Source organism: Pongo abelii, chromosome 5 (genome assembly GCF_028885655.2).
Source record: "Pongo abelii isolate AG06213 chromosome 5, NHGRI_mPonAbe1-v2.0_pri, whole genome shotgun sequence".
In the NCBI taxonomy this organism is placed as follows: domain Eukaryota; kingdom Metazoa; phylum Chordata; class Mammalia; order Primates; family Hominidae; genus Pongo; species Pongo abelii.
The window spans coordinates 140,218,245-140,230,430 of NC_071990.2; the positions used below are offsets into that span (position 1 = coordinate 140,218,245).

General features: G+C 40.3%; 1 protein-coding gene across 2 annotated transcripts in view; it reads right to left on the bottom strand.

Annotated features, from left to right (window-relative positions):
* The window catches only part of NHSL1 (NHS like 1), a 273,639-nt gene that overhangs the window by 254,475 nt on the left and 6,978 nt on the right, over positions 1-12,186 (bottom strand). For both annotated transcript variants that reach the window (XM_063725003.1, XM_054558217.2), the window contains exon 2: positions 12,053-12,147. The gene's annotated coding sequence lies outside the window, so the exon portion shown is untranslated. The remainder of the gene's footprint in view (positions 1-12,052; positions 12,148-12,186) is intronic.

Consider the following 12,186-nt stretch of genomic DNA (forward strand, 5'->3'; position numbering starts at 1 on the left):
AGATAGGGAAGCCCAATTCCATATAACACAATCATTGCACAAGTCTAAAGGCTCTCACTGAATTTTTTTCAAGTTTAAGTTAAAAAACAGAAGTTAATTTTCACTTTGGAAATCGAACTTGAAAGAAAAATGTGACCTCTCATTACTTAATTCCTTCCAAGAAACTCCTTCTGGAACATAAATTGTTAAGACATGGCCACTTGGGGAAAACATTTTCAAGTCATGTTTGACATGTGAAGCTACATGGCACTTGACAGGAATAATTTTTAACAAGCTCAAGTCTGTCTTTTCTTACACGATTAACATGATTTAAAAACATGTACTTTACCAAAAGCTTGCAGGATTCTATAAACATTCAGATCCTTTTACAAAGACTGCATAGGGCAAGTGAGAAGGGCTTTTAATGGTCAGCATGCTGTTTGTTAAAACACACATACACACCACAATCTTTAAACAGAAATTAAAGGTAAATGGATGCCCTCATAAAATTGAATGTTTTCTTGTATTTCATCAGTAGATAAATGGGATTGCAGATACAAAGCTATAAACTAAGGTATGGTATTCAAAGTAAGGATAAAACTACATATACATGAAAATAATCATTTCCAGCAATAGAGCCGAGTAAAAAAAGCAACAGAATTTTTTTTTCAATTTTTAAAATATATCCTTTATTAGGTAAAAATTCTCCTTTTAATTTACGGAAAGTTTTTATGAGAAAAGGATGTTGAATTGTATTCAATGCTCTTTCTACATGTTGATATAATTTTTTTTTAAATTTTAAAAGGTTGTAATTTGGTTTATTATTTTATTGTGTGTTTTTTTTTAAGTTCCAGGGTACATGTGCAGGATATGCAGGTTTGTTACGTAGGTAAGCATGTGCCATGGTGGTTTGCTGCACCTAACAACCCATCACCTAGGTATTAAGTCCAGCATGCATTAGCTGTTTTTCCTAATGCTCTCCCCTACCCCGCCCTCGCCCCACAGGCCCCAGTAAGTGTTGTTCCCCTCCCTGTGTCCATGTATTCTCATTGTTCAGCTCCCACTTATAAGTGAGAACATGCAGCATTTGGTTTTCCATTCCTGCGTTAGTTTGCTGAGGATAACGGCTTCCAGCTTCATCCATGTCCCTGCAAAGGATATGATCTTGTTCCTTTTTATGGCTGCATAGTATTCCATGGTGTATACATGCCACATTTTCTTTATCCAGTCTATCACTGATGGGCATTTGGGTTGACTCCATGTCTTTGCTATTGTGAACAGTGCTACAATGAACATATGCGTGCATGTGTATTTATAACAGAATGATTTATATTCCTTTGGCTATATACCCAGTAATGGGGTTGCTGGGTAAAGACTGATAAAACTTCTGGCCGTCATCCATTTAAAGTTCCCCAGCAGCTCGGCAAGGTGTCATGCATCTGTAGTCCCAGCTACTCCAGAGGCTTAGGTGAGAGGATGGCTTGAGCCCAGAAGTTCAAGGTTAAGTGAGCTATGAGAACTATGATCCTGTCATTGTCCTCCAACCTAGGCCACCAGTCTCTTAAAAAAAAAAAAAAAATCCGCCAGGAAAAAATTAAAAGAGGCACAACAAGCAGCCCCCTATTTACAGACACTCAGATAGTAATGTTCAGCATACAGTCGCCAATTGCCTGACAGTGGATCTGCAGGCTGCTCCCCTTCCCTCTTCTGGCCTGGTGTTCTCATCTACAATGAATCCCCACAGCTGAGACTCTAGAGCCTAAAGATCTCGGTCCCATAAGCCAAAGCACCCTAGAAACTACCCTAAAGCTATCTCCTGCCTCCAAAGCTTCACACCCACGTACCTTGCCACCATGATAACACAGGAACCCCCTTCACCCTCCAAAAGGCAAGTGGAGGCCTGACCCAAATCACTCATGTTATAGACGAGGTCAGGGTCATACAGCTTAGGGAAGAGGGTGGGAGGAGTGGGAAAATGTCATCTTGGTAGACTGATTGTCACCTATAATTCATTTTCCCACAGAAAATTCTTACATAATTTATTTATTTATTTTTGAGACAGAGTCTCGCTCTGTCACCCAGACTGGAGTGCAGTGGTGTGATCTCAGCTCACTGGAACCTCCGTCTCCTGGGTTCAAGTGATTCTCCTGCCTCAGCCTCCCAAATAGCTGGGATTACAGGCACATACCCTACACCAGCTGATTTTTGTATTTTTAGTAGGGATGGGGTTTCACCCTGTTGGCCAGGCTAGTCTCGAACTCCTGACCTCAGGTGATTCACCTGCTTTGGCTTCCCAAAGTGCTGGGATTACAGGCATGAGCCATGGCACCTGGTCTAAAATTCTTACATGATTATATCTCACTGCACTGTAGGTCTACATATCTACATTTGAGGTTGAACAGGCTTTTGGGGGTTGCCCTATGCCTGGTCATGCTTTGGAAATATGGTTTTTAAGAGGAAATATATTACAAGTTCAAAATAACTTAAAAATTAACTTCTGTATCTCAACAGGTTTCTAAATTAGAGATTACCGGCATATAATTAAACTAATTGGAACCCAACAAAGCAAAACCCTAACTAACTTGATTTTACTGGATCTCGATTTGAAAAGAGGAAAATGACATCAAAATAAATTCACATCAGAAATGTACTCAAAACACCATTTTAGAGAACATGCTGAATAAATTTAATCCAATATTCTATACTTTCAGAATGGAATATCATGATATCAAAAAAAGATCCAAAAACCTCAAAATAACCCAATTAACAAATCTAACCATCAGCTATGGAGAAAACTCAACCAAAACGTAAGGACGCTCACTAGGAAACTTTACATTATTAAGGTCCAGTCCTTTATTCTAACATCTTTATTTACACTTAGGTTTTAAAATACACTCAGAAAAAAAGTAAAACTAGTCTAAAAAATAGTAAGGTCCAATCCAAAATATCGGCTAATATTTATTGTTTATTATAGAACAGGCACTGTTCTATATCTCATTTTATCCACACAATTACCATCTCAAGTATTAGTACAATGCCCATTTTACAGAGGAAAAAACTTAAGCAGAGAGGGTAATATATTCAAGGTCACACCGCTAGTAAATTTTATCTCTTATATGCCATGCTCTACTGCCTCCACTTTTTTTGTTTGTTTGTTTGTTTTTTGAGACTGAGTCTAGCTCTGTCACCCAGGCTGGAGTGCAGCAGCACAATCTCAGTTCACTACAACCTCCACCTCCCGGGTTCAAGTGATTCTCCTGCCTCAGCCTCCTGAGTAGCTCGGACTCCAGGAACACACCACTACACCTGGCTAATTTTTGTATTTTTAGTAGAGACGAGGTTTCACTATGTTGGACAGGCTGGTCTCAAACTCCTGACTTCAGGTGATCCACCCGCCTCAGCCCCCCAAAGTGCTGGGATTACAGGCGTGAGCCACTGCACCCGGCCATCTGCTGCCTTTTATCAAACTGTTTCAATTATGTTTGACCTCTCCAAATTACAGTGGATTATACTGTACTAACAGCTAACTGATGGATAGGTTACAGAATTAAGTAATAAATTATAAAGCTGAATTAATAAGTAAAGCAAAGCAGGATTCCACTAAAAGTAAAAGAACATCAACTACTCAGTAAGTTTCGTGCTTGTAAATTTTTCTCATGTTTATTCAAATGTTTTTATGTCCCATCCACAAGCAAAATTTCCTATGTCTGCCTCAAGTTTTCCTAGTTACATTTTTTAGGAGGCATTCTAAGATATCAAAATGAGGGTTTTATGCAATGAGTATTTAGAGAGCATAATCCTCTCTCCTCCAATTTTGTTTAAAAAGTATGTCCCTACCCTGTGATTGTGTTGAGTCACCTCTCAGCTCTCTGGATGCTGTTTAAAGTTCTAGGAAAATGGAAATCAAGAGAAGTTGCCCTAAGCTCAAAGGCCCATGAACAAGCCAGTGGCCATGTTACTAATCTTGAAATAGTGAAGGCCTGCTACCAAGTGTACCCCTAAAGAACAAACGGGTGCTTAAAACAAGACTCACTGTGCATGATAATGAAGCATTAGTTCTTAAGCCTTTAAAGTACTGTCCTGACCAGAGGCAAAAGCTTTTTAAAGAACCCTCTGGAAATTTAGCCTTGGCAGCTCCAATCACTGCCCCAAGCAGAGCCCACATGCTAAGGTGTCTACACAGATTCACTCCTCTGGCCCTGGGCCAGTGGATACTGCAAATGGTATTCTCAAACTGCTGCTTCTCAAACTGCGGGGTGTGTTAGAATCACCTGGAGGACTCTTTATGTCATGTCTGCTGGCCCCACCCCCAGTGATTCTGATTTAGTAGGTCTGTGGTGGGGCCAAGATGTTGCATTTCTAGCAAGTTCCCAGGAGATGCTTATGACACTGGTCCTGAGGCCACATTTTGAGAACCACTGATGTAAGTTAAGGGGTATGGGTCACCATTCTCTTGGCTGGTGCCACCAGCAAACACCACAGAATTAAAGGTACTTTTTGTCAGTAAAGAGAGAGCAGAGTATTGCAGAGCAGAGTAACAACTAGCTAGTTCTCATTGCTGCTCTCATCCTCCACTTATTAGCAAGGAAAATTCAGCAATTTCCTTGAAATGCAGGCTTGAGGTGGCATTTTATGGTGTCATACTATTTAAATATTGCAAGTTTAGGGAAAGGGGAAAAAAGAAGAAGAAGATTTTTTCCTCAAACATATAATAAAAATAAGCCAGAAATTTCATTTGTTCCTATATCACCTATCTTGTGACACTGATCATGAATGCCTGGCAAAAGAGGCCAGAATGATAGGCAACACTAACAAAAAGACTTTGTATTTAGAGACTAGATGACCTTTCATCAGTGCAGCTCAAAGAACCAGAGAAACTTTCTGAATTCTCTATAGATTCATAATAGCATTGTCACATGAGACATTAATTCACCTCCCTGAGTCATGCCATTGGACTAGTAGCACAATGATTTAAAATAATCAGGCTAAGACCGAAAATACCTATTAACCCCCAGTCAAACTCAGAAATTTTTCAAAATTAAAATGAATTTAAAAGTTCTCAAAAATTAAAACATAAAATTATGCAGATGAAGTATTTAAACATATTACAGAGGCAGTATGAACTCACCTATACCATACTTCATCATTTCATCTCTATCACTGACCAGCTGTGTGAACTGAGGCACGTTACTCTGCCTATCCTTGCCACTGTTTCCTCATCAGTAAAATGGAGGATTGGTAATGTTCCTCTCTTACAATTTCTGTGAGGATTAAATAAAATGGGCACATAGTAAGTATCCTATAAGTGTTAGCTACAAATGTTATCCTGTGTTACTGTAAATTATTAATAATATTAATCAGAACTTGCAAATTTGCAAAACAATGTGTTTAGATTATGTGAAAAGTACTAAAGGCACTCAAAGACATTTTTCCCACCCCATTTCACACCTTCATCACCTCCCACCTCTATCATGAGTGAACTAGCCCAGAGTCCCCCAATTCTTCTATAAGCTATGTTTTTCAATTAAACCGTCCAACATTTAGAATAAGAGGAGCAGATCTAAGCTTAATACTCATCTTTCCACAAGACAAGAACCAAATTTGCAGGAAGAGATGCAACAGACCTTTGTTTTAAAATCTTGTCGAGCTAAATCTAAACAGACCCCATATGTTGCCAAAAGCAGGCACCAACCAAGGTGAGAAAAGTTGAGACAGATGTCAGACTGCCATTTTGGTGAAGGGGAAAGGGAAAACTCCACATGCTTTTTAAGAGGAAAAGAGAAACATTACTTCAAAGAAAAAAAAGCAACATAATAATTGATTAGACCAACAGGCATGCTGCTCAAGTAAAGAACCATAAGGAAGTAAGGAGACAACTATCTTTTTTGACTCAATCTGTTAGCTATAATGATACAGAGAACTGTCCTCATAGGTAAATAATCTTAGACGTAAAATATGTTTTTTGTTTGGAAGATAATGGTGGCCACTTCTAAGAGTTAGCAATATATTAATACTACAGTAATTGATAGAAAAACACATCTACTCCTAAATACCACATCATGAGTACAATTTAAAGGTTCACAAATAACTAAATCCTTGAAGAAGAGGCCCTAGGAAGCCCAGAAGAATAACAAACTTCTGTCCACTTGATAACTCTTGTGTGAACACACAGACCCCTGAGGACATCAAAAGGGCTTTACTTGGGATCCAAAACAAAATAGATTGTCAGAGAGATGCACCCCAATGCCTCTCCTATTTAAAACAGCCTCTAGATATTTACAACATGGGGGAATAGCTCACAATATAAGCTACACTTTCAAAATTCAGGACAAAAATTTCTCTGTTCTCATGAACAGAGAAAGATGCACCCACTTCGGTTTAAAATGCTATTTGATTACTATACTTAAATATAGATAGATCCAAACATATAAATATATTGGCCAAAAAAAGAGAGAAAATGAAGCAACACTCTCTAGGTTATGATTTTTTTCTTCATTATATTTTCTGCACTTTACAAGTTTGGAATTTAGGATGAATATGCCTTAATTTTATCATCAGAAACATTTTACAGCATACTTTGTAAGACTGAAAACTTGTTGATGTATTTTTATTTACACAAAACTTACATGGCGGGTTATGTAATTCAATGATTATGTGTCTGAGTCTACACTTATGAATAATGCTCTTTTTAGTCATTTCTGTAGTAATTCAGCACAAATCTTTGGTCTTAAACAGGCTAACCACTAGAGAAAAATAACTCCACTGACCATGGCTGCCCTATTCAAATGTCTGTCAGTGTCACTCTGCACTGTCGCAGCACCACCTATTACACTGCAGTCAGGTTGTTAAAACCAACCCAGTGAAATCAAATACACCAAACAGGACTCATGACCAATTGCATTTACTTAGCAAATGAAGTCACCATCTCAGAGTAAAACATTCCACACTAAAATTCAAACACAGTTCTAGATACAAACATACTCCTAAGTCAGAAAGCAATTCACATTTAGCATATGGATATCTAGATTAAAAGGCAGAAAATGCCTACTTTTAAATAAACCTAACTACGTTGTTACAGACACTTAACAGAAGCCTCTCCTCCCTTTTCTTTTCCTTCTTTTTTTTTTTTTTAAACAGGCTCTCACTCTGTCACCCAAGTTGGAGTGCAGTGGTACGATCTTGGCTCACTGCAACCTCTGCTTCCCAGGTTCAAGCGACCCTCCAGCCTCAGCCTCCCAGTTAGCTGGGACCACAGGCGCGAGCCACCACACCTGGCTAATTTTTGTATTTAATGTAGAGACGGGCTTTCACCATGTTGCCCAGGCTGGTCTTGAACTCTTGAGTCACAGTTATCTGCCTGTCTCAGCCTCCCAAAGTGTTGGGATGGCAGGCATGAGCCACCATGCCCAGCCCCCTTTACCTTTCTTAATATAGGAAAGGCTTAATCATCTCTTGGGAAGCTCATAAACTATTCCTAAAAATCAAGCAATAAAAAAATTAAGAGTTTAACAATTTATTCCAATGTTAATTAATCTTTTTTCCCAAATCAAAAGACTTCCCTAACAACAACGAAATGTAACTAAGATCTCACAAAAAAGAAACCAGCTAAAAGACATATAGAACAATAAGGAAAATAATACTTTGGATTATACATATGAATGAAGAAGAGCAACAGAATAACCCAGAAATTGTGTGTATAAAAAATAGAGGGGAAAATAACATAAATTAATATTTTCATATTTGTATACAGAAACCTCTGGAAGCATGTGAAGAAACTAGTAAATGTGGTTACCTGGAGTGGGGAGCTGATGCTGGACAGAAGGAGTGAGACTTTTCACTGCATGGCCTTTATGTATGCATATTTTTTAACAGTGTAAATTATTGCCTATTCAATAAATTACATGAAAATTTATGCTGAGGTTACTTGGGCTGCATCATGATTTTTCCACTGACCTTGGTCCTCATGTAATATAAAGGTAAGGAGCACAGGCTATGGAGTCAGGCTGCCTGGAGCTCTCTGAGGGCCCACCAACTAGCTAATGAGCACACCTGGAATATCCTGGGAGAAGCAGGCTAGTGCCCTTGCCTGGATGGTTGTCCCAGCAGCAAGACCATCAGCGGAGAAACCACAGTGCACCTCGACAGCAGTTCTCAGATGCCAACATAATCAGGTATAATTGGATTATGCATAACATACCCTCGCTTAATTCTATTTCCTTTTTTTTTACACATCGTGGTCTCTGAGTCCTCAGAACATTTTATCAGATGTGTAATGTTGTCATGCAGAAATCCCTCATATTTTACCATGTGTTACTCTAATTTAAATTAGCTAGTTACTACACAGCCCTCTGCATATTACTGATAACACCTTTAACAATTTTTAATCATAACGGGGAGTGCAGGGGAAGTAAAGTATAATAAAGGATTTCCCTGCAGGAATAATCTAAAACCATTGTCTATCCTTCCAAAGTAAGATACTGCTTCTCTTTTTTTTTTTTTTGAGACGGAGTTTTGATCTTGTCACCCAGGCTAGAGTGCAGTGGCGTGATCTTGGCTCACGGCAACCACCACCTCCCAGGTTCAAGCAATACTCCTGCCTCAACCTCCCGAGATTACAGGCACCTGCTACCAAGCCTAGTTAATTTTTGTATTTTAGTAGAGATGGGGTTTCACCATGTTGGCCAGGCTGGTAACACTGCTTTTCTACATGGGTGGAAATGTCTTATGAAACCGATCAGAAGAGTAAGTGAAAATAAAACAGAAGAAAATTTCCACCATCCCAAAGGAAAAATAAAATTATTCCAGAAGGGTATATATTTGTTTCTCAGAGTTTAATTTTTAGATAAAATATGCTGTAAACATTTAAAATCATTATTTTATATGTGTAGGAGTGTCATCATCCCAGAAACTTACATTCAGCTTTTCTAAGTTTGATGTAGTCTCAAAAAGCAATTTAAATTGGCGATTTGGAATTCAGAACAGATTTTCTTCTAGAAATAATGTTATAAATGGTCATTCTATTCCTTATTATTTAATTATATATCTAATCATCCACATGAAACTGTCAAGTACTTTAAGGAAGGACCCTGTGTAATCCTCACCACTTAGCACTAACAGAATAACTCAAAATACAGTTCAGGAATGGATGAATGGATGAATGTCCTGCCGCCCTGAATAAACAAGATGCCTCACACACGGCCTAGATGGGTGTTTCCCAAATTTGCCTCATTGGAATCACCTGGGGGTCCTTGCTAGGGAGGTCTGTTCCTGGCCTCACCCGGCTGCGCTGACTCAGAATCTCCACGGGTGGGGCCGCCTGGGGGTGTTTTTCACCAAGCCCCCCAGTGACTCCGACGATTCACAAAGTGTGGGTAACCTGGAGATGAACAGCTGCTGCACGTTCCAAGACGCCTGAGGAAAGCCGAGGTGCAGGCTGAGCCCGTCAAGTTCCGGGTGAAAACATGACATTGGGGGCTCGGACAGCCAACCCCAGGCCAAGTGAGGCACAAGCGACAGCTCTCCCATAGCTAGGAAGCCAGGTGGGAGCTGGGCGGCCCTCCAGTTCCCACGGCAGGAGGAAATGGGGGCGAAAGGGCTCTGTGAAAGCAAGCCCGTGTCCGTGTCCATAAAAAGGCCCCAGGAACAGCCTGGCTTCCCCGGCCCCAGTAAGGCAGACAGAAAGCAACAGCCCTCCACACACTGCTGTCAGGAGCCACATATACTTTCACATGCCTGTGCAGAACTATCTGGTTTTCCAACCAGAGGTATTTTTGTGTTTATCTCTGACACCAGCTCTCATGTAGCCATGGTCAGCTTTCATCTTCCAGGCTTCAGTGGCACAGCCTCCTGCAGACTGGGCCATCTGTGGTGATACAGGGACACAGACGCACACACATGCTAACTCAGCCTTCAATGTCACCAAAACAACAGCGGCAAATGTTAAGTAAACGTTAGCCATGTGCCAGGCGCTGTGCTAAGTAAGTACTTTTGATGCGTGTCTCAAATTTCTCGGCCATCTGCTAGTAGTTTGAGAGGTTTCTAAACAAAGAGAAGGAAAAGGGAAAAGCCCAAAAGCCTTCTTGTTTTTTCCTCAGATATTTGACAGGTTTTCACCGTATCGTCCTGGCCTCATCTGAGTATGGGAAGGTCATAATTTGAAGTTAGATCAGGTAACAGAGAGACAGTGCCACGCGATGTTTGGGCAGACTAATCCTGGAGACAGCCCTGGCCTGGTTCAAAGCCTAGCTCCATTGCTTACCAGCTGTGAATGTGGGCAAACAAGTTATTTGTGCCTTCACTGTATCACTGTGGATAATAATAATATCCACCTCACAGAGCCATTGTACATATTAAGGTGTTTGGCATATGGCCAATGTCCAGCATTCGTCGACAGCATCATCAGGCAATACAAAATCCCTGCAAAGGGCTGGGCACAGTGGCTCATGCCTGTAATCCTAGCATTTTGGGAGGCCAAGGCGAGCAGATCACTTGAGGCCAGCAGTTTGAGACCAGCCTGGCCAACATGGTGAAACCCCATCTCTACTAAAAATACAAAAAATCAGCTGGGCGTGGTGGTGCCCACCTGTAGTCTCAGCTACTTGGGAGGCTGAGGCAGGATAATTACTTGAACCCAGGAGGCAGAGGTTGCAGTGAACCGAGATGGCACCACTGCACTCCAGCCTGGGAGACAGAGCAAGACTCCCTCTCAAAAAAAAAAAAAATCCCTGCAAAGACAGTCTGACATCAGAAAGCAGAATTATGCTACTGCCTTGATATTGGTAACAGTAATGACATATTTTGTTTGAATAATACCAAAGGCTTTCATAGATACATCATTTGTCCAAACACAGGGGGAGGTCTGTGGGCATGGTGACTCACGCCTGTAATCCCAGCACTTTGGGAGGCCAAGGCGGGCGGATCAGAAGGTCAGAAGTTTGAGACCAGCCTGGCCAACGTGGCGAAACGCCATCTCTACTAAAAATACAAAATTAGCTGGGCGTGGTGGCGCGCGCCTATAATCCCAGCTACTCAGAAGGCTGAGGCAGAAGAATCACTTGAACCCGGGAGGCAGGGGTTGCAGTGAGCCGAGATCGCACCACTGCACTCTAGCCTGGGCAACAGAGTGAGACTCCGTCTCAGGAAAAAAAAAAAAAAACCATGGGGGGCCTGTAAGCTCCTTTTCTCAGAGAGTTCCTCAGTCAAACACAGAAGCTCCAGCTCTTCTACCTTTGCCCAAAGTGCAGCTGAAGTGTGCACTGTGATAAGTGCAGACCACAAATGAAACCGGCATGTGGAACAAGATGGCGGTCAGTACCCTCCTGCTGCATCTGAACTTCAGTTCCTGCAGAAGTCATTCATTCCAGGATAGAAACCAATTTGAGGAGAAACAGAATTAAATAAGTTACTAGGGGCCTAGTTAGGTGCAAGCCATTTTATTTTATACTTAAAACGATTTTTTTTTTTCTTTTTACACCTTCACTGCTGGAAAAACTTGGTTTTTTAAACATAATAAAATGACTGCCAGAGGCAAATATTGCATTATTTTTGTTTCTGAATTTTCTCCCCAAAATATTAAGAAACTCAAATGTTTCTCTTTTGTTAAATTTTTTCATTTGCTAGTCTCGATTTTAAAATATATACAGCTAAAATGTTAATATTAGGGTTTTCTTTAATATAGCAGAAAACTAGATTACTGCTAGATAAATAATTTCAACCTAAATGTAGGTAGCTTTTTAAGCCAGGTTATTATTTTCCCAATACCCAAGAGTCAATGAGGAGACTGACGTTTTGATTTAAAGGATATACTCTCATAATTCAAAAAATAACTCTCCTAGAAATCTGAATATTTGGCAAATGCATTTAAACATAATTCTCTTTCCATCATGACGTTGCACTTTTTAAAGCTGAGGAGGAAGCTATGAATGTATTGTGGGCAGAATATACAAATTAGAAACAAGTACCTGCCTGATCTGCTTGGCAAGTGACTAATCCCTCAACATGTGACGATTCACGCACTCTATGTGAATAAAATATTAGCTAAAAGAGCCCATACAGGCTGGGTGTGCTGGCTTACCCCTATAATCCCAGTACTTTGAGAGGCCAAGATGGGAGGATTGCTTGAGGCCAGAGTTTGAGATGAGCCTAAGCAACACCGTGAGACACCAATTTCTGAAAATAAACAAATAAATAATTTTTTTAATGTAAAAA